General features: G+C 43.2%; 1 long non-coding RNA gene across 1 annotated transcript in view; it reads right to left on the bottom strand.

Moving 5' to 3' along the window:
• The window catches only part of LOC113604424 (uncharacterized), a 200,406-nt gene extending 182,798 nt beyond the window's left edge, over positions 1-17,608 (bottom strand). The window contains exon 1 of the long non-coding RNA XR_003426370.2: positions 17,228-17,608. This is a non-coding gene — a long non-coding RNA (uncharacterized LOC113604424). The remainder of the gene's footprint in view (positions 1-17,227) is intronic.
• Positions 17,609-18,288: the final 680 nt, after the last annotated feature.

Raw genomic sequence — 18,288 nt, 5'->3', positions numbered from 1 at the left:
GGTTAAGAATTATAAAGCCAGACAGGTTTGCAGAGGTCACTGGAGGCGAGGGGGATTACCGTCTACATTAGGTTGACAGAGGCAGAGGTGGGGGATGCAGGGACTGGTGGGGGGCGATGGGAGACATAGGCAACAGGGTGACTCATAGGCTTCCAGGCCACACGCTTGAGTGGCCAGGAAGGTCATCCACTGCGACAGGAGACACACAAAAGAGGCGGGTTTTAGGGTGGGGTGGGGGAAAGGGTGGGGCCCCAAGCATGGTTTGCACCCCAGACAAGTGGTAAATCTGAAAGGTCTTGGAGAGATCAAAGAGCCTGAATAAATGCATGGCTAGGTATGTCTGGAACTCACAGAAGTTGCCTGGGTAGCACGGAAGAGTCCTCGGTCCACAATCATATATGGTAGCAGAGGTACACTGATAGACGAGGGGACTAGGGGGGAGAGTCAGAGAAGCACACTTCCGTTAATTATCCGTGGCTGTGGGGTGGAGGAGGCGGGAATTAGTGAACTGGCAAAAGAACACAGCTATCACTTCATCTTGTAATTCTTTTTGCACGAAGCCCTCCATTCCTCAGTTTCTGGAAAGGACTCCAATTGACTGACCTGGGTTGCATACGCATTCTTTCTCTGACATCATCAACGATGTCTGAAAATCAGCAAAGAGCAAACTAGAAACGGCTACTAATGACAAGTTTTACATATATATGAAAAACCGTCTTCCTAAAATCTTTCTCTAATATGCAGGATGTCCAATGGCTTTTGAAATTGGCCAGTAGAGAACAGAGGAGAAAAAAGGAAACAATGATAATAAAATTAAACTCACAGTGCATTTGGATATGGACAGTATTCTAGACTTGTCAACAAACTTTTGTAATTACTACTTCCTTCAAAGCCCATAACCATGCTGTTTGATAGATAAATCACTATTATAAGAAAATTCTTATAAATAATGAAGAAATCTACACAGAATTTTCCAGGATTGGTTTATTAAGGTCGTATTTTCTACTAGTCAATGAAGCAGAATTCTAACTAAAAACGTTGCTGTGCCTTCTTTGGATCTTTGTCTAAGATATATCATTCAGAGAATCCATCTGTAGTGGGTTCAACACTATGCTCCCCAAGTTCATGTCTACTCAGGACACCTGAATGTGACTTTATTTTGACATAGGGTCTTTGCAGAATTAATTAGTTAAGAATTGGAGTGTCTGGCTGGCTCAGTCGATGACAGCATCCTACTCTTGATCTTGGGGTTGTGAGTTCAAGTCCCATATTGGGCATTGACCTTGCTTAAAAAGAAAAAGAGAACTGGAATAAAATCATACTGGTTTAGGATAGGTTCTATATCTAATGTGATTGTTCTTAGAAGAGGAATAAATGAATGAACAGAAGCGCAGGGAAGAAGGCAATGTGAAGGTGGAGGGGATTGAGACTGGAGTGAGGTGCCCACAAACCAAAATTCAGCAAGGATTTGCTACAACCACCAGAAGTGAGGAGAGAATCATGGGAAAGTTTCACCCTCAGAGCCCCCAGAACACCTAACCTTGTCAACACCTTGATTTTGGACTTCTAGCCCCCAGAACTGTGAACATTACTGTTGCTTTACATGACCCAGTTTGGGCTATTTTGGTACAGTGCCCTAGGAAGCCGGTATGCCACCTCTTATAGAGAAGAATTTTTATTTACTAATGAAAATCAATTCCCCATGAAGCCAAAAAGCCTTTGATTCTAATGTCTCTTGATAAATGTCAATTGTTCTGGAACGTATCCGGAATCTGTGAGATATCAGCATCATTTTAGCGTTTAGAATAACCACTTCCATGTGCAACTGCAAACAAACTAGCTAATGTCATGGCTGGTTTTATTAGCGGTAGAGGGTCTCTTTCTAAATTCTCCTGACCTCAATTTATCTTCTTAATATTCTTATTCAAATACTCTTCCTTTTTCAAAATAACTGAATTGCAAACTCATGGAGACCAAAATCCTGTTTGTCCACATTGAGCAGATGACCTGAACTCCAACACCATTCACTGCCTTTTTATCAAACCAAAGCCCCGAAGGATCTTACATGGTTCCAACTATCTCTAACCTTCCGACCCCTATCGAGCAACACCACGCACAGAAACGTTCCCAAGGCTAGGCTAGAGAAGGATAACAGTACCTTATTTGACGTTTTTAAATGCCTTCAAGGCAGAGCAACTACGGGTCAGGTCTTCAATGTTCCCTTTCTCAGATTGCGCTTGTCCTTTGTCTTGTGAATCATGTAGCCATTCTACTATGACAGGTGGATTATCCTGGCGACCTTCTCACCTTTTTACCTACCCTCTCCAACCACACCCATCCCTCCCTTTTTATTTAAAATCGTATCAAGATGACCTTTCCCTGGAACTCATGTTTAACAAAAATCTAGAACATAATTCTCCAAAGAAATAATAGTGAAGACTAGATTATAACCCTGATTTAGTACTTAGAATCGGTTCATTTGTATAGCACTTACACACTATACCGTTTGTTTCCTGACTGTGCACTTCACGGTGCTCGGGGCTGAGAGACTGAAGGTACAAGCGGACAAGAGCCAGAACACACGGGGGGGACGGGACGCCAACAGGCGCTACCCCCTGCAGGAAGCCATCCGACAGTCCTCACGATCCTCCTGACCCAGGCCAGGAAGCCAGACAGCAACTCCTTTAGCGACTGTCCCCCGAGAGTCAGGACTGGAATAACTGACCCTCTTCCTCATTTCGGCCCTCACTTCCAACTTAGGGCCCACGGACAAAGCCTTCCCCGCGGCCCCAGGAGAACGCAGCCCCACCCAACCACACAGATGCGCCCCCTGGGGTCAGCCCCACTTGCAGCCTCCAGCCAGGGCCACCCGCAGCCTCGGGTTTTGTGCACCAGAAAGCTCTTCTCCCATCTACCTTGGAGTCCCTGCCCAAGGCGAATGACGGTGACTGACTCCCTTGCTATGGGTCCACTGGGAACAGCGGCTTCGGCCTGTTCTGGTCCGGGTGGCCCGCACTTACTTCCACCGGGAAGCCAGAAGAGATGGGCCCCGGACGACCAGGGGGTTCCCGCGTGGCTGTTCCGCGCCCAGAACCACAGATTCGGCCAGTCCTGTTCTCAGGGGCCGGTTCTTTTCAGTAACTTGGGCCTATGCAATCATTAGTCCTGTTTCTCAACATCTACTCTGTACTCCGAATCCAACTGTGTAAGTACCTGGATGGGGCAGCTGGAGTCCTCTGAGGCGTTAGGTAACACACGTGACTCATTTTATTAGATGATCTCTTGTAACACTTGCTTGTATTTTTATTTCTACTATTCTATGTGGATTCCAGCCTATCGTAGATACCAATATGCTAGCAGTTGCGATGTCATTACAGAAGGGTTGAATTCTTACTTTCAGCTGGTGCCATGTTGACCTGGAAAACTCAGGAATTCTTTCCCGACACAAGTAATGCGTTACCCGGGAGCCTGCTGCTTCCCAAAGACAAAGAGCTGGTCACTCGGTACACAGGACATTGGTGGGCTGCACGCAGCAAATCCCGACTTCAGACCAGGGCGTCAGAGGACAAAGACAGAGCGTGTGTTTCCAGCTTCCTATCGTCTCCCTCTTTCATTGGTCAACATTGGCCCCACCAGCAGTTAACGCCTTCTCCTCTCCAGCTCGTCATCTGAGCATTTCAGCATTTACTGGTGAAGCCATACGGCACACTCAGTTAAGCCATATGGCAGCACTTCATTCTCGCCCAGAGGTGGGGGGAGGAAACACAGCCTCCGGGGATCTATCAAGTCAGAGCGGCCTGCTGGAGCTCCCGTGTCTCCCATCCAGTGGTGACACAGGAGTCCATCCGGATGCCACCTTGGGGGAGAGAGGAGCTAGTCCATGCTGTGATTAGATGAGGTCACGGTGGCCATAAGGTTTGCCCACGGTATGGACTCTCTCCATTAGCAAGTGGTCAAAGCCCAAGACACAATGAGGCCAAGAGACATGTGACCCTCACACGTTTAACATGGGAAGACTCTGACAAATGAGGGTTCAGCACCATAAAACATCCTGAAAAAAATAAGTAACTCGGAGACACTGGAAATAGCAAGCTGCAGTACCCCAGAATTTGTGTTCCTGGAATATATGGCTCCCTGACCTCCCAACACAGGGAGCAAAATTATGTCATAATATTTAATAACTGGCCTCCAGCTGGTGTTGGTACAGAGAAGCAGCAGTGAAAATTAAGTCCCTCTGCCTGGCTTGCAGTTAGGCTGACCAGGACTAAGACAAAACAGAGAACCTAAGACATTTCTAATGCCTGAAAGTAGTCATTTTGAGAGCAAAGATCACTAGTGCCTTTGACCTATAAACATATTTCTACACCCAACAAGGAAAGAGCGCTCGTTCAAGGAAAAGCCATGTTAAATGAGCTACCACGATGTTTAACTGTTTTACTGCATAATATGGATCTCGATATTTTAATTATATCTCTGTGTGTTACAAGAACTTAGAAAATCTGAACTGGAAAATGATCACAAAGTGCGTCTACGTGTCATTTTCTGAGTCAGGAATGAATCGGGTCCTGGGCACATGTGGTCTTATAAGACTGGAATCATCCAAAGTGGTCCTGAAGCATATGGATAGGGGGACATTGAAGCTGGGGGAAATGCACATATTTGGATATCAGGTGACTTTTCCTCCTGTATTTCTGTGACCCCTGTGGCATGCAGCACAGCAATGAACTCCCTGCTTGTGTTCAACAAAGTGTCAGGTACGACAAGGCCCTGTGGCCACCTCTGTCCACCCCCCACTCCGCGAATGCCCAGGGAGGCCCTGCTCTCCCGCTTCACAGGTCACCTTCTCCAACTACTTCCCGTGCGGCCCAGGGAAACACTGCCGGATCCCAGAGCACTAGCCAGGCGACGGCAGTCAGGGGCCTCTTTACACGCCTGAGCTGGCTGCCGCTACTGATGACTGGTGGAGGGACTTGATTTGCAAAGGGACGTTAACAGGAATCACGGTGGCATTCAAGGTGTGGTTTAAAATGCTAAGCATGGGACTTTTCCTGTGACACCGGCAAGGCGATTTCCTCTCTGAGGACTGGGTTCCTCACTCACACAAGGCAATTCCCAAACCGCATTAGAATATAGAGCCAAGAGTTGTAACAAAACCCCAAGAGAGGAGCAGCCTGAGCAAGTGAGCAGCTCACTTCCCCTCTGCCTCATAGGAGGTCACAAAAGGCGACCCCTCTTGGGTCCTGGGCTCGAAGGACCCCTCTGTTCTTACTGTTCCCCTCGCCTGTGACACAGTCACGTCCGTAGGGTGGAGGGGCCCGCAGTCAGCTCCCAGGAGGGAATCATGAGGAACACCCCCCCCCCACCCCCGACGCCATCAGAAGGGCACAAGCAGTGCTGTGCTGGGATGACGGGTCCCAGCCCAAAGCCAGCTCTTAACCCCTCAGCCTGTCCAGGACTGGCCACACACAACCTTTATGAAAGTTCAATTACAAAAACGCACAACAATTTATATGAAAAACAAGGGCAACAGATATTCAAAACTCAACCCTTCCCGATTACCTTAAGTGTATTTTACTATCTATGCTCTTACAGGTGGTTATTTACCAGTGTTGATGCATGCAAATATTACATGACCATAGGCTACCGCCGATCTTTTCCTGACTTCAAGATACTTGACGTTGGTAGCTTGAAATCCATCACGGCTGGTCTATTTACACTACAGAAATTGGCAAAGCCTGCAATTCAGGCCTTAATTTATTGTTTTGTTGATTATCTGGACCAGCAGCTGGCAAACCAGCCCACACCTGTTTGGGTTCAGTCCTTAAACGAAGCAATTTTTTACGTTTCAAAATCTAAAAGGAAGGCAGAGAGAAAATACGTGACAGCAACACGTACTGTGTGTGGCTGCAAAACCTGAAATATATACCAGCAGGCCCTTTACGAAAAATGTTCCCGAACCTGATGGAAAAAATATTAATAATGCAAATGAATTGAAAAGTGTCCTTGCTGGATGTCAGCTGGATGGCCTCCTGGGCTTACAGAAGCGGCCTCATTCCTTGTCACGCGGCCCCCTCTAGCTTCAAAGCCAGCAAGGGCGAAGATCCCCTGTGTCCAATCCCTCCCATGGTTTGAATCTCTTTCACCACGAAGCAGCCAGTCTCTCTCTGGGTTTCTTTTCTGTTTGTTTGGTTTTGGTTTTTTAGTGTATTTATTTGGAGAGAGAGAGAGAGGAAAAGAGAAAACAAGTGGGGAGGGGGAGAGAGAGAAAGGGGGACAGAGGATCTGATACAGGCTCTGTGCTGACAGCAGAGAGCCCAATGAAGGTCAGGCTCATGAATGTGATCATGACCTGAGCCACCATCTGAAGTCAGACGCTTCACCGACTGAGCCACCCAGCTGCCCCGCACCCAGTCCCTTTTAAGGGCTCCCCTGAACAGGTCAGCCCCGCTGAGGACTGTCGCCCTTTCTTGAAGTCAGCTGTGTCATAAGGCATACCCATGACAAAGTGACAGCCTGTCACCTATGTAGGATTCCCCCCAATCAAGAGGGTGAATTACACATGGTCGTGGATCATGGAGGGCGATCCCAGAGTTCTTCCTTCCACAAGGGGAACCTCACAGCTTCAGCCACATCTACTTTTATTTACGTCATTATTTTGAGACTATAATGAGATCCTACACATAAAAAGCACCTTATTACTATATAAAGTCTATCGTGGTCAAAAATGCTCTCAAGTCCAGTGTTACCGACCTCTACTGAGTCCAATTCACATACCTGAATCTTTGCTAACAGAGTTCCTTTCCAATTCCTACTTGAGAACCCGGGATGGAGGTCCATCTCTGACCCTGCTTTGGTTTTGCACTTCTTCCGAGGCGTCCTGAAGAGGGCATCCGGCCCAGCCATAGGATGGGGCTCCGGAACAGGGGTAACCCAGGAACCCCTTCGTCATCTAGCAAGTTCCACTTCACTTTCCCAAATGCAAGATTTTCCATTCTTCCTTCTCTCCTCTCCTTCCATTTCCCTCCCTGGCCTGCCCCCTCCCTTTTCCTCTCCCTCCTCTTCGCTGTCTCCTTCTTCCTTTCCTTCCATCCCTTTCTTTCCCTGACGCACTCAGAAGCCTGTACACAAAAGCAAAACCATCTCGAGTTTAGCAACAGGAAGAGAGTGGAACCTTTTGTCAGTTCCTCCACACTCTTTTTTGGCCAGAGGCTAAAAGATAACAATGACAAGTTTGTCATGTCTTTACCACGTGCGTCCGGTGCCCACGGTATCCACTCAAAAGGTACTCAGATTTCCTAAGGAACTGAGGCAAAGAGAAGGAACACGAGCTCCTAGCGGACCCAAGCGGGTTTATGCGCCCAGGGACGCTCCAGTTTCTGAGGCTTCTTTCAAGAGGGAAGAGCTCCATTTGATGTGAGCTCCTTCCTCAACGAAAGCAGTATTTTAAGCACTGATGGTTAACAAGAACTTATTTCTGGTGCAGAAGGAAAGCAGTAACCAGCAAGTGGGATTTCTCACAAGGTCCGCACAAGCACTTGGAACCCACACGCGTGTGACAATTTATAAAGAAAACTGCATCTGGCGCTTCAAATGCCAGGATTTCGCCTGCACCCCGTCTTTTTAACAAGGATAATGCCCCCACCCTTTGTTACAAACAAGACAATAGGCCCCAAATGGAATCACTATGCCAAGCCCCGGGTCACGAAACTGACACTTCACTTAGTTACACTTTGGGATCTCTCAGAAGTAGACTTAAACCGGTCCATCAATCACCGGATCAGCCCTCCACGCGTGACCTACCAGCTGGACGCCCCGCCCACCCGCTATTCCCTAAAGGAAAAGAACTCTGCAGTAACCAGCCCGCGTTTCTGCCTAGAAAACTTCCTTGCTCGGGCTCCAGGCTGCCTGTAGGCTCCTTCACTGTTCCTGCTCCTTCACTGTTCGCGCTCCTCAGAGCGCCTTTCTATCCACTGAACTGAATGCTGCCGGATTCGAATCCATTTTTGTGCAGATAAACTCTTAAACTCTTTAATGGGCCTCAGTTTACCTTTCAGCCGTTCTGGTGTCAGAGAAGGAGCCAAAGGAGTCCCTGCCATCCCCCAGGGGCCAGAGCGACCAGGCAAGATCCTACCTGCGAGCTCCCTGGAGCTCCCTGCTCCGGGGCGTCTGGAGGTGGGGGGTCGTTCCTCTCACGTCCCGGGTCCTGGCTCCACGGACTTGGTGTTCAGAGCTTTCAGACTATCGGAGCACCTCTTTTTCCAGACCGCGGCTGGAACGGGAACGGTCCAGGGGGCCATCTGGGTCTGACTTAAAAAGCTCACAGGGTCTGGGGCACCTGGGTGGCTCAATAGGTTAAGCGTCTGACTTGGGTTCAGGTCTGATCTCATGGTTGGTGGGTTCCAGCCCCACAGCGGGCTCTGTACTGACAGATCAAAGCCTGGAGCCCGCTTTGGATTCTGTGTCTCCCTCTCTGCCCCTCTCCCAACGGCATTCTTTCTCTCAAAAAATAAAGAGTGAAAAGAAAAAAAAAAGAAAAAAGCGAACAGGGTCTGACATAAGCAGGGATGGAGCCAGTGTGAGGTCTCAGGTAAATAAAATTTTGCCTTAAGGCTGATCAAGCAGGCTAAACATACCAAAGATAAACCTGAATTATGGTGGCCTCAGTGCAGAACTTTTAACGTAGGAATTTTATCTATTTACAGGATGCCCTAGAGCAAAAGGGGTCTCCTGCAAGCATTAACCATAAAGAAAAGAGAGAAAATTATTTTTCCTCCTCTACAATTTCTGGGAACCAGAATAAGACCCCCGGGTCACCCCATTCATTCCAGAGCCTGCAGAGGGGATCCTGGGAAAACTGACAGAGCCCGGGTCAAGGTTCATAAAAAACAGAAAACCGATGGGGGCGCTTTGGTGAGAGTTAAGGGTCTGACTCTTGACTTCAGCTCAGGTCATGATCTCACAGTTCATGGGTTTGAGCCCCATGTTGGGCTCTACACGGATAGTGCAGAGCCTACTTGGGATGCTCTCTTCCTCTCTCTCTGCCCCCACCCCCTCTCAAAACTAAATAAACTTAAGCAACAAACAGGAAACCAACAAATCACTGAAGTAGTAATCGGTAAATGCTTATTGTGCCCCCTCCTAAAAGATAGTTTGTAAACCAAAAACACTCAAACCAAAACATGGGATGAGGCTCACAGGTAGCTTGTTATAAAGAAGCTTATACGACCGGTAATTGGTTAAAATATTATAATTTTCTTAAAAGAAAAGGAACTAGTCACTGGTTAGCTCATAACAGTTGTGGAGAACTATTTAAATTCTGCTTATGATTTTTAGACGCATGAAACAAGAAGTGACCCAGGTCAAGTTAGCCTCCCTTGTCTTCAAACTAAGCTAAATTAATCTTTGTTCATATGAGTAAGCTGGTTTTGTCTGCTCAGGGAATTTTCAAGTCTGGCTTCCATTTGTGTTTGACTTTAACAACTGCAAAGGGTGAGGATTCTTCCCAAAGTTAGCTTTCCCAGATCTCTGCCTGTGGTGCCTGATTGCAAGAAAAAGGTAAAATTTCACATTGTCCTTTTCTTTGCAAATTCAGACTCTGGTGGATTTGATCTTGGCAGACGCCTTGGTTGTTCAGGCTTTTTCTGGGACAGCTACTGCTTTCTGGTCTTGTTTTGTGTCCTGGGAACATAGCTTGGTAGCAGTCAGGTTGGGGGCCCCAGCAAGCGGCCAGACAGCAATGTGGATTATTTTCCCTTTGAGCTGGGGTTCTGCTGTTCTGCTGACGGTTGGCAGCTCTCAGGGGAAACTAAGTCTGTCTGTCTTGGTTTTCCTTGGTTCTGGATCTTGGGAGGGTAGTAAGTATCTTTTGCACCCTCTTTGGGCATGTCTCTTGCATTCAAGGAATTATTCAATACTGCCAGGAGTATTTACTGTTTGTCCCAGCTGAAATCTGACAAGATACTTGAAACGATTCTTTTTTAAAATAGCTCTTAGGTCAGAAGCTGGCCCAGTTGGAAGCTGATATTCAGAGCCTGATAGGAACTTTTTTTTCTTGAGGCCTTCACTCCTCAGCTAAAATGAAACTATGTTCCCAGAGGGTAAGAAAAACATTCTGAAGCCTCTATGGAAGGGTTTACTAAAACTTTCCAAAGATATATAGGTCTAAATCTAGAACACAGGAATCTTTGGAAATTTCCATCTTCGTTGAAGATCTCCTCCCTGATAGAAAGGAGCAAGCTGAAGATAATAGTTGGATGACTCACCGTCCGTATCACTCAGGTTACAACCCAATTCTTCAAGAAGTTACAAACCGTACTTGTCTTTAAAAGCTAGTCTTTGTAAGATCAGAAGTGTGGCTCTAGAAAGAATTCAAAGCCAGCCTATCCTTTTTACCAATCCCCAAACATCCTTTATTCATCTCAAAAGGCCTACAGATATTGCAAAAGATCTGGATTTAGGAAACAGAAACCCTTTATGGTGGAACTTGCATTCTTTCTACAGAGAAAAGATTTAAGTATTCTACGTGGTCTTCTTCAGGAACCAAAGGGATTCTTATTAGAAGGAAAGAAAGTTGGGGCACCTGGGTGGCTCAGTCGGTTAAGCGTCTGACTTCAACTCAGGTCATGATCTCGCGGTCTTTGAGTTCGAGCCCCGTGTTGGGCTCTGTGCTGACAGCTTGGAGCCTGGAGCCTGCTTCGGATTCTGTGTCTCCCTCTCTCTCTGCACCTCCCCCGCTCACATTCTGCCTCTCTCTCTCTCAAAAATAAACAAACATTAAAAATATATATATATTTAGAAGGAAAGAAAGACTATTTTAAAAACTAGACTTATGAAAAATATTTAAAGTCTCTTCCAGTAATATTAGTAAAAAGTTTTAGCCATCTGAGCCGCTAACCTTAACTTACTATCTGTCCTAAATACAACATGGAGTGAGTTTTGCATTATTGTACCCATCCTGTGGCTAAAATTTTCAAGTGAAAGCTAGAAGATCTCTGTCTGCATCTGTCTGTATGCATGTGTATGTCGATTATAAATGTGTGATTTTTTTCTACCTCCAGATGGCATTGACAAAATTAATTTGTAAAGAGCTCTGTTTAATTAGCTTAAAGACAATCAGTATTTGCATAACTCAAGGATACTCTCAGAAATACAGAAACTACTCAGATGTTTTACAAGTTCACATGATCTAGGCTAATCTTAGGCAAATAAAAGCTAGTTTAAGTTTGTTGGTTTAATTAAAACAAGCATGTCTTTAGAGTTATCAGCATTAAACACAGGTTTACTAGAAGTCAAATAAGCTCATGTTATTTCTGTTACAGAATCTGTCAGTGAGAATAACTTAATAGTTAGCTGAAAAAAAATTCTGCTTAATGTCTCATGAAAGCTTCATAACTGACATAAACATAATTATTAGGAACAAGTTAATTAAATAGATGGAAGTAAGGTAAAAGTTTATAGAGGAACATTTCAATAATAATTACGCTTTATAGCATGTCTACTTAAAAATAGTTTCCAAAACTTTTTGATAACTTGAAACCTAAGTTATACTGAGATAGGTGAAATGATGGATATTCTCTGAATACACAGATCATTTCCAAGTAAGATAAAATACTAAAGCATGAATCAGTGAACATAGGTTTATCCTATTTTGGCTTTACAAAGAAACTAAAGACATTTGGGTCTATTAGTTTGGTCCACATGTTCGTGCCACATTGAAAAATTTACACTGAGAAAGAATATACTTCTGGAAATTATGAAATGTACTTGAAAATTTGCCAATCCACAGATGTGATAGCTCACAAGTGCTTCCTTCTTAATTTTCACTAGGAATTAAGTATTCTAAGGGTTAAGAATTCCAATTAATATATGTGATTAAAGCTACATTGAAATAAAAATGAAAGGAAATAGCTTGTGGAAAGTAGGTAAGGAAAGTAAAATGACCAACTGTTCAAGAATGAGAAAGAAAAAAAAAACTTAGACAAAATATGAATGACTTAAAAAGTCATGCAAGATTTGTGGAAAAAGAATCTTGGAAAAGGCATTTTATGTATGATCAAGCTAATCAAGCTAGCTAAGTTTGGAATGTATTTATTTAAGGTTTTAGAAGAATGAGATTTAATATAAAAGTATACTGTTGCATTTTAGAATTTGGTTTACTCTCTATTTTCTTGGACTATCAGTCTGCTCTTGATTAGAGATAGTGAAAGTTTCTGTTTGTTTGTTTTGTTTTCTGGTGGTTGTTGTTTTATCTTTTGGGTAGTGAACCCAGAAAGCAAAGATTCTGTGGCTTACCAAATAATTTACTGTGCTTCCTGTTGTCTTTATTGGGTCTTTAATTACTTAAGAAAACCCAGTCTTCTCAATATTAAGAGAGCTAATTTTTGTCCACAACCATGTAACCTTCTGTACTTGCCTTTTTTCTTTAATTTTTTAATGTTTTTTTATTTATTTTTGAGACAGAGAGAGACAGAGCATGAGCAGGGGAGGGGCAGAGAGAGAGAGGGAGACACAGAATCCAAAGCAGGCTCCAGGCTCCAAGCTGTCAGCAGAGAGCCCAACACGGGGCTCAAGCCCACAGACTGTGAGATCATGACCTGAGCTGAAGGCAGACACTTAACCGACTGAGCCACCCAGGTGCCCCTTCTGTATTTGCCTTTAAAATCTTCCCGTCACTTTGGTCACATAATTTAATCAAATGTCCAAACTTTTTGGTCTTTTCCCAAAACAAATCCTAAATGGAGTCACTTTAACCTCTAACTTTGAAATTTCTCAGAAGGTCCCCAGACAGTTTAAAAGGATTTGTCTCTCACCTTGTAAAACAGAGATGTTAACCAACTGGGTAAATATCCTAAAACTTTAAGCCATTCAGTAAATGCCATCTCCTCTGTGTAACAAGTATTGTTCTGGAAACCAGTGTTTATTTGACTGTATTTTTTGCTCTTTCCAGGGTCACCTGAGAGCTGTGTTTCTCACATTCCTTTATTCCAAAGTTGTGACTTCAGTCTATGTTCTGACAGTGAGATTCTCTCCCATGAGACTTTGAAAATGCAAGGATGACAGACACCATACTGTTCTTCCTTTAGATCTGGTAAGCAAAGGCTTGCTGTGGCAGATACGAGGTTTTGCACCCCTCACGATCTTATACTGATACATTCACTTCAGTGACCATTAGCAGTGGTTTCCAATAGTTTCCTTATCAGGGGAACACCGGTATCTTCCTAACTCTCTGGACCAGAACTGTAGTGATAAGTCTGAAAACAAGCTTTAGGCTCTGATGCCTTCTGCAGCCTTTCCAACATTTCTTAACACAAAATTCCCTATATAAGTCACTTTGTGCTGCAAATATCTAAAACAGTGTATACATTACTGAATGATATACTCCTGAACTCATGACTCAGTTAATAGGCAAAAGGACCTCCATGTTTTAGCCCCCAAACTGCATTTCTATTTGCAAAAGTGAAACTCTCCAAATAAGTTATTTGAGTCAAGATCTTGCCAGATTTTGATACACCCTGAAAGGGAAGACAACTACAGAAGCCTATTTTATTGAAGATCAGAATTTTCATATTACACTGGAACATACTGACTACTGTAGCATATTGACTAATAGCAAATACTATCATGAATATTATTTACAAGACTTTAACATGTAAAATTCAATCATGTCCCGTAAAATGGTGTTAATTATTTCTGTGTGGTGAATTTGTTTAAATTCGGCAGGTGATCATCAGACCTTGGGGAATCAGGAAAGACTACGAGTTCTGACATATAATTTTATGATACAAACACGATCACAAGAAAGCAACATTAATCACCTTGTGCTGATCATTAATTGTGGACTGTAAAAATAACTTATTTGGGGATATTATCAAATTTAGTCTCATTCAACCAGCTAAAACCATTCAGTCATGTAGGAAAGGGGTCCCAATTTCTAATGATCCATTTAGAAATACACAAATGCACAAATCCTGGTTTCTGGCACAGCAGGGCTGGGGAACAGATATTGAATCAGGCTCTGGTTCTGAGAACAGGAAAAGAACAACACGGTAAAGTGACTGAGGCCAGATCATATGCCAGGACGGCTATGAATCACATTCTGTTTGTGGACAAGATACTCTGAATTTGATGAAGCTCTCTACCACGTTCTCCCTCTCAACCAAATAGTCTAATCAGTGTGGGCACCAAGAAGCAGCCAAATCATAGTGCAAGAGGAATCACCACCATTGTCATCCTAAGTTAGGCCAAGGAGACAGCGGGGATTACCACCATGAGAAGTAGGGTGGGAAGCTAGGGAGCTGGTGCCACTAGCTAATGTTTAAAAAAATTTTTTTAAATAATGAAAGGGCCTCTCACAACAGACTTACTGAATCAGAATCTGTCTTTTTACAAGATCCCAGGTGATTCCTCTGCAAATTAAATTTTGAGCAGCATGGATCTATGATTCATTGGCAATTACTAGCTGTACTCTCAGAAGAACAAGGCAAAGAGAATCCTACTCTTGGCTTTGTAACGGAGAAATGTATTTCTAGTCGCAAAAGAGAATACTCTGAAAAATACAAATATATGCCAAAGGTGTAGGAAGCAATCCAAAATTTTTGAATAAAATCAACCCTGGATTGAGGATCTTGATCTGTGGAAAAGTCATGTCAAGATGATCAGTCCCCCATCTTATGGTTAAATAGCCTTGAAATGTCTCCTGTGAGGGAGGAACAGCATTATTATGCTCTGAGCCAATTCAGATACAGTTTAATTAAATAATACGCAAGGTCATGGAGCATGACTGGCAGAGTGATTTAGAACAGAATTAACTACTCCTTTTACTGTGGCCATCCCTGGTTGTCATCTAACACTCTGGCATATACATTCTAAGGAAGGTTCTGGCATTGCAGATTTATCCCTGCAGCCAGGGGAATTGAATTCTCTCCCTCTGAAGCCATAGAAACCCGTCCCATCTTTCTATTTTTAATCCTTTGCTGATTCTAGAGGCTTCCTACCAAGTAATTCGATGCCAAACAGTTGTTCTCCTTGCAGCTGCCAAACAGACCAGCATTTCCAGCCTCAGGTTGTGTCCCATGTTGGCGCTCTCCCAAATGTCATTCCCTACAAGACTCTTCTTTCAACGGATGCATTAGGGTCTTTCAATGACAACATGAAATTAAATGGAAAATGACATTCATGAGAAAAGATGCTCCTTTCCAATAACTGAGACTCTCCACCCATCTGTCATTGCTTCCTTCTCTCCCTGACTCATGGTTTTGCACAAATCCCAAGCAGCTTGATACAAATGTGATCATCAGAGGATTTTCATACATTAATGCAAATTATTATGCACTGGCAACACTTAGGACATTCTGTCAGACGAGCTGATGTCCTCCCAAAGAAGAGTGTATATGTCAAGAGTGCAAAACCCAGACACCTTCCTTTGAACCATCTCAGCACTAAAATGATCACAAAACGTTTCTAATAAAACTCTCAAAAAGCACGGTCCTGTAATTAATTTTGATGCCTTGCCAAATATAAAATTAATTTAAAATTTTATTACGTATAGAAAAAAATGTTATCACTCCCTAAGAAGGAAGAGAGAGAGAAAGAGAAAGAGACAGAAGAGATAAGGATAGGTGATGAATAGATGACATAGAAAGAGACAGAGAGATAGATAGATTTGGATAAACAGATGTAATAAATGTTGAGCTCCTAACAGAGGGCCATGAAGCGTCAATGGTGCTAGTTACAATTCAAGTTCCAGAAAGAGAAGCAGTTCTTTTGAGGAAATTAAAATTTGTTTCGAGAATAAATATTTGAGCCCCACAAAAAATAAGTTTATATACAATGCTAAAATACGCAGAAGGTGAGAGATAAGGATCAGCGGAGACATAAACTGAGAAGACACAGTTAAGAGATTAACGAGGCGTTTGCTTTGCAGTGAGGAGAAGAGAGCTGAATATTTAAAGCAAGCCACACAAAAGAAACCAAGGTGCTGGAGCGGAAAATAACACCAGTGGTTTTAGTCATTCTTTAATTTAGTCAGTAATCAATCACTGATCCCTTCTCCTGGAAAAAAAGGACCAAAGACAGATCCAGGTCACTCCATCCCTACTCTGTAACCACTTCCGTTATTTCTGCTGGGAGAAATAAACTCATGCACTGATGAATGAAGAGAACATACAATTCCACCGGCTACACTTTCAGGCTATTTTAAGGAGGAAGCCATAGATAAGATGTTGGCAAGTTGGTTTAAAGCTACACCCAACAAACTTTAAAAGTTAGGGTGATTATTCATTTTGTCATTAATTTTTTTCTTTTACCAAGTTATTATATACCCTAAATTTACATTAAATTTCTTAGTTGCCACAGCGGACTCAAAAATACATCATTAAAAATAGGGTCTGTGAAACTAAATATTTAAAAAAATATATTTTAACTTAAGTGAACAGAAGCAAATACCGTAACAGAGTAATATAACAGAGGATGATACGGCAAAAGTAGTGTGGCAGGCTGAATGATGGCCTATCCTTAAAATGCCTATGCCCCAATCCCTAGAAACTGTGAGTATGTTACCTTACATGATAAAGGGATTTTGCAGATGTGATTAAATTAAGGCCCTTAATGCAGGGAGATTATCCAAGATATTCTAGATATTATCTGATTGGGTTTAGTGTGATCACAGGGCACCTTAAAAGATGGAAGAAGAAGGGTCAGAATCAAAGAAGGTAATGAGATGATAGAATCAGAGGTCAGAGAGAGAGAGAGAGAGAGAGAGAGAGAGAGACACCAAAAGACACCATGCGGCTGGCTTTGCATATGGAAGGGAACAGGAGCCATGAATGCAGGCAGCTTCCATAAGTCAAAAAGGCAAGGAGACGAATTGTCTCCTAGAACCTCCAAAGGGAATGCAGCCCTGTCGACACTTTGATTTTAGGACATCTGACCTCCAGAATGGTAAGAGAGAAAATTTGGGTGGTTTCAGACAGTACAAAAAAACTAATAAAAAATAACCAATGCAAGTACAGTAAAACCTTGGATCGCAAGCATAATTTGTTCCAGAAACATGCTTGTAATCCAAAGCACTTGTATATCAAAACAAATTTCCCCATAAGAAATAATGGAAACTGAGATGATTCGTTCCGCAACCCCAAAATATTCCTTATAAAAGTGATTACAATACTGTAATATAATACAAAATAAAGCAAGTACAAAATATAAATAAAATAAATTAACCTGCACTTACCTTTGAAAACCTTCGTGGTTGGCGTGAGGGAGACGACAGAGAGGAGGGTTATTGTGTAGGACGACTTTCACTGTCACTAACAGAAGTTGACTACAGTACAGTATTAATAAACTCTTGTCATATACTCTATTTAATATAACTGGCAATAAGGCAACAGGAAAAGGTCAGTATCTGCAGATAGCTTGACCTAGAATGAAGCAAAGCATTCCTAAGCTCAGTCTTCTATGAAAAGCAAAGGACTGTCCCTAGGTGCTTTGAAGTGACAAAAAATAAGTTAGCACCCGTTGTGGGCACTTTCCAACATTCTGAAAAATCACTGAACTCTGCCAAATACCAAGGCTCGAGACTGAGCATCCAAGCATGGGAGACGATCACCCACAATCCCGCAGTGAGAGAGAGAGAGAGAGAGAAAGAGAGAGAGAGAGAAGAATCATTGGCTCAGTTGTGATTGTATGACGTTTGGCATCACATACTACTCATATTTCAAGACACTGCCCTTTGGCCAAGTTAATATTTATTAGAAATGTTTGCTCATCTTGCGGAACACTCACATAACAGGTTACTCACAGTCCAAGGTTTCACTGTATCTAAAAAGTTATTCAACATCATTCATTGACATTAAAATAAAAATCAAATCACAACAAGAAAACAGTATACACACACTGGACTCACTTGAAAATCGCATAACCACTAAAACCAGAAACTATAAAGTACTGGGGAGGCTATGGAGTAACAGGAACACCCGTATTGCTGGTGGGAATACAAGTTGGTGTGACCACTGTGGTACACTGTTGCCCTAACGGCTCCCATTCACTCTCAGCATGGTCATGTGACTTGCTTGGTCAATGGAACATCAGCAAATGTAAAATAAGCAGAGGCTTAATAAATGCTGGGATGTTGGGCACCTTGGGAATGAGGCTGTCTATCTTGTGAGGAAGACCAGTTTAGTATCTTGAAGGAAGGGGGACAACATGGAGACAGAGAGACAGACTCCCACTCAGTTAGTATAGCTAAGCCCCTCCCTATCAACCTTCCAGGTATAGGGGCAAAACAGGCAGAAG

Source organism: Acinonyx jubatus, chromosome E2, assembly GCF_027475565.1.
Source record: "Acinonyx jubatus isolate Ajub_Pintada_27869175 chromosome E2, VMU_Ajub_asm_v1.0, whole genome shotgun sequence".
NCBI classification, from domain to species: Eukaryota; Metazoa; Chordata; class Mammalia; order Carnivora; family Felidae; genus Acinonyx; species Acinonyx jubatus.
Note: the sequence above shows the minus strand (reverse complement) of the source record. Positions and strands in the feature narration are given on the sequence as shown.